The 4,977-nt window shown below is 32.8% G+C and overlaps 1 pseudogene; it reads right to left on the reverse strand.

Annotated features, from left to right (window-relative positions):
• Positions 1 to 3,372: 3,372 nt before the first annotated feature.
• LOC138841262 (U6 spliceosomal RNA) lies at positions 3,373 to 3,469 on the reverse strand (annotated as a pseudogene).
• Between the last annotated feature and the right edge of the window lie 1,508 nt (positions 3,470 to 4,977).

A 4,977-nucleotide genomic window follows, 5' to 3' on the forward strand; every position in this document is an offset into this window, starting at 1 on the left:
CTTGAACTAAGAGCCTGGATGAAGTCCCTGAGATTTTTTTCTCTCAAGGCTACCACTCTACTACTTTGAGCCACAGTTCCAATTCTGATTTTCTATTGGTTGTTTGGTGATACGAGGCTCCTGGTCATTCTTGCCCAGGATGGATTCAAACCATGATGGTCAGATCTCAGCCTCCCGACTAACCAGGATGACAGGCATGAGGCGTTGATAGTTTTAATAATTTAGTAAATTGTACAGTTACTGAAGTTTACATTATCATTATAACCTGTGTAATATATGTGTGTATGTATATATCAATGCATACAGATAGAAATATTTTAACATATTTTTGTATCTACAGTAGATTTATGAAATCATCCATTATAAAATAAAATGGAAACAAAAGTTAATAAGGAGCAAAACAAAGGAAATTATCACAAGTTTCTTGTTGTTGAATAGAATACGAATTGCGAGAATCAGTTTGGGAAAACAATCTCTACGTTAACAAAATGGATACGAGCTATTAATTCCAATCCATCTATCTGCCCATGTTATGCAACCTCACAAATGAGTGTGAAAATCAAACCACACTTTTTGCCTTTTTTTTAAACTCACCTCTTATAATTTTTGGGTTAGATGAAGTAATCAAATAAAGATTAAAATAATATTATGTGAGACTATGAATTAGCGCTGAAAATGATTTTAAATATGATAATAGCTAATTAAATTGCGTATTTCTTACTTTTACTCTTTCATGTCCCTCATTACCACATTAGGAAATTATATAGAAGGTTTTCACTAAATTATATGTATAATTATGAAAAAAATATATTGAAAGAATATGGGCACAGTGTGGTTTTAGCTTATTGAGACTTGTAGGGAAAAGTGTGTTTTGAGGACTTGAAATACATTGTGATGATGATGAAAGGAGGGATGTTTTTATTCTGGAAAACTGGATAGAGGATTGCTCCCATAAAGGTAGTGATGAAATCATCCATAAGGTTACAGCAAAATCACTTTCACAACCATGTTCACTGCTGCACTATTCACCGTAGCCAAGTTACGGAAACAGCCCACATACCCTTTGGCGGAGTGATGGTTGGAGAATGTGTGGCACATATACACAATTGGATTGCACCCATCCATTTTGAAGACTGTTACATTATTTGCAACGAAATAGATAGAACTAAAAATATATTAAGTGAAGTAAGTCAGAGCCAGACACACAAAGGACCCATGTTCTGTCTCATATTTGGAAGCTAGAAATTTATACAAGTTTACACAAAAATATTAACCAAAGAATGCTATTTACAGAGGAGTATTTCAAAGGTGTAATTTCTTATGAAATTGAACTTTATTCCAAAAAAATGAATTCCAGGAAACTATCACTTGGAAGATGTGAGGGTAAGTCAAAAGGAAGGAATAAAGAGAGTTATGGAGGAAGAGAGTGAAGGTATAATATTCAATGCAGATAGTATGAAACTCAAAAAATTCAAGTGGGGTGAGGTTTGGAAGGGTGTGGAAAAGTTATATAAAGATCCATTATACTTAAAATAATTGGTTTGTTGAATGTAAATTCTCTTCTACAAGTATTTAAGATAATAAAAATATAATTAAAAACAATGGAGACATCTGACCTTAAATTCTATTTCTATCTATTTTAAAAAATAAAATTATTTGCTCTATAATTTGATCAGAGGAATGGATTTTGTGGCTAGCTAGGTCATTGCACATCTGTCTCTATCTTGTTCTCTCCATTTCATGGTTCTCATAGGTAATATGATTGCTCCTTAATTATCCTAATTTATTTTGCTTTTATATTTTTGGTTGCATCATTTCACTTTCTGCTCTGCCATTCCCAATTCATTTACATAGAAGGCATTATTTCCTATTTTTTCATTCCTAGAATAAGCTGCACATGAAGACACCACTGGTGCTCATTTTCAGTCTTTACCTTTGAATACGGAGGAAAATCTTTCCTCTGCTCTCTACCAATTCCCTACTCTCCAGTTAGAATAATTTAGAAAATAAAAATGAAAAAAGAGAAAATAAATAATAGTGAAAAAACAGATGCAGAAAATTCACCGGATTTTTCTGACCATTTCATCCAATGTGAACTATTGGGGAAATAAATGGACAGCTCATTCTCACTGGCACTCAAAGTCTCTGGTTAGGCAATTCTGATGAAGTTGAGGAACAAGATGAAAAAGTGAGAAATGGTATCAATTGCAATAAAAAAATGGAATAGGATCCAAGCAAATTTCTTCTTTGTTCTGCTGAAAATAATCGCCTTACTACAGTGCAGAGACGACTTTCCGAAAAGGCCACTCATGTGAATACCAGGGATGATGACGAGTATACCCCTCTTCATCAAGAAGCCTACAGTGGACACTTAAACATTGTCCATGAGTAGGTGGCTCAAGGCAGATATTCATGTAATAACTGAATGGCTGGACACCCCTGCACAGTACTTATACATGGAATAATACCAGAGTGGCTTCTTTATTGCATCATGATACAGATACCAATGCCGAAACTAAAGGCCTCTAGACCCCCTTGCATCTTGCTGGAATATATATAGCAAAGATATGCTGGATCTCCTTCTGGTGAACCATTATATCAAACCAGGTCTGAAGCACTACTTTGAAGAAACTGCATTTGATATTGCCAAAAGGATAAGTACAAATTTTTCTCCTAAGTCCTAATGGTTCTGTTAAGTTTCTTAAATTTCAAAATTGCCAGTCCATCCTATGTGTGCATACAAAATATTTTCACAATACAAAGCAACAGCAAGATCTTACTTTAAAAATTCATGGATTCCGTGGTATTCTTCAAAGTGAATTTCCTGAGTTTTGATGTCAAAATATATTCGAGTTGTTTGTATACACCTATAATAATTTCTATAGAGTTTGTGATTTTTTAATCAGAAATAATTTTAACTTATCTGTTTAAATGAGTAGTACAAAAACTAAAGATATTTCTGATGCTTGTCTGAAAAAAGTATATTTTAAAATATTTAGTATTCTGTTTGTAAAATGTCCATAACCTATTTCATTCTCTCATAGATATAATACTTTGAATTAGACATTGTTTTATAATATATAGGTTCATTACTAAATGTGTCCTTTCAGATTACATTCCATATAGAAACAGTTTAAGATTTCTTTAATTCCTAGGTCCTTATAGAATTTTATTTCTTTACGATAAAATGACAATGTTATCTTATTTCAAAAGTTTTATAAAGGTTATGCTATGTAAAGGCCTTTCTAAAAAGGTGAAGATTGAATGATGTCAAACTAACTTTTATTTCTATGAATAACATGTATTCTTACACTTGTGTATTTGTAATCAACTTTTTAATAACTGTTTTTCATTTCTTGCATTTCAAGAATGAAAAATATGTAATACATCACAAATTTTCATATCATCCTTGTACAAGAGCTATGTAAATCTCTGTATTGTAATTTGGGTAGACGTGCTGCTGAAGCATGTAGTATCCTGGAAATTTAAGTAGTTAATGATGCAATCTTAAGACAGGCATATATCTTTGGTTGCCTATTTGTAACAAGGAAACCTTATTGTTCCCAAAATTGCTATTCATCTTATTTCTGTAAAATTCTGTGTATAGTGGAAACAACTTATATTGTTTGTTCGATTGCTCACATTTGCAATTTTTTTCAATGACTATTTTAAGTCTTTTTCATTTGAAATTGGATCATACTTTGAAGCCTTTATATCTAGGGCCAAAAGTGATGGATTTTCAAGTACTTATTTATTAACTGATTTAGCTAATGGATTCAAAGTAAGCCTTGCTTAAGAGCTACTTCTAAACTTCTGCAGCTTAAAATTTCCCAAATGAGGTCTTACTGGCACAACTGTCTTCCTGACCCTTTACCCTTGCTCCATGTAGGAAAAGGCCAACCAGTATCTTACCCTGACAGCATAGATTGTCTTATTGGAGCAAAACTAATCTGTTACAAGGGATCATAGAGAGACTAACAGTTCAGACAGAACTGTTCAGACTAGAAGGTATTTTTTCAAAATATAATTGTTTAATACACCCTAACATTTCAAAAGAAGCTAAAGCAAGGAAGGTGAAAAAATTGTTCATATGTATGATTATCTAATGTCTTGGCCTGTCTACCATCCAACCAGGCAGGAACTTACACCACTGATTTTCTATCACCAAATATATTCCATAGCTCCAAGAGAAGTCCTTATGTTTCTCCTCATTATTAGGCCTTAAATTGGTAATCACAGTGTTTCCTCTTGCCCCTAGGCTGTATATCTCCGAATGGTAAAGTTTTAGCTCTAATTCTATCAAACACTGAGGTAGAGGTAATGGAATTATACTTTAAAACCATTGCCTCTGGTGGCTCAATGGTAGAGCGCTTGCCTTGCATGCCTGAGTCCCTGGGTTTGATTCCTTAGCTCCACATAATCAAAAAGAAAAAAATAAATAAATAAAACCGTTGCCTTTGATACCCTTACCACGAGAGAACGATGCGAAACATTTTCTAATATTAAATATTTTGATGTATTTTATATTTATATGTGCTGATTTTATATTTCACACAGTGAATCTTATTAGAATTTATTGATAATTTGGAAAATTCATTGATATTTATTCCAATAAATAGATTGGAATATAAATAATCAGGATTAGAATATATATTAGAATATAAAAAATATCAATGCTATGTTTTCGGTATAAACTTGTGATACCTTCTAATTGTTCTTCGTCTTCTGAATTCACATGGTAAAAAAAAAAAAAAAAACAATGTTGTTTTCTTCTAATCTATAAGCTATTTTACTCTGCTGTTCTGTTTATTGTTTTAACTCGCTGGTCCCAAACTGTTTTTCTCCATGTTTCTGAAGCATTCCTACTGATAATACTCAAATTTTGCTGATTTGATGTCTAAAAGGCATTATTCTTCTACAGGATCCACGGGTCCTAGGATCCCAGGTCCCAGTTATCCGCAACATCAGAAAACTAAG

The sequence above is a fragment of the Dipodomys merriami genome, unplaced genomic scaffold (assembly GCF_024711535.1).
Source record: "Dipodomys merriami isolate MVZ:Mamm:240054 unplaced genomic scaffold, mDipMer1.0.p SCAF_310, whole genome shotgun sequence".
NCBI classification, from domain to species: domain Eukaryota; kingdom Metazoa; phylum Chordata; class Mammalia; order Rodentia; family Heteromyidae; genus Dipodomys; species Dipodomys merriami.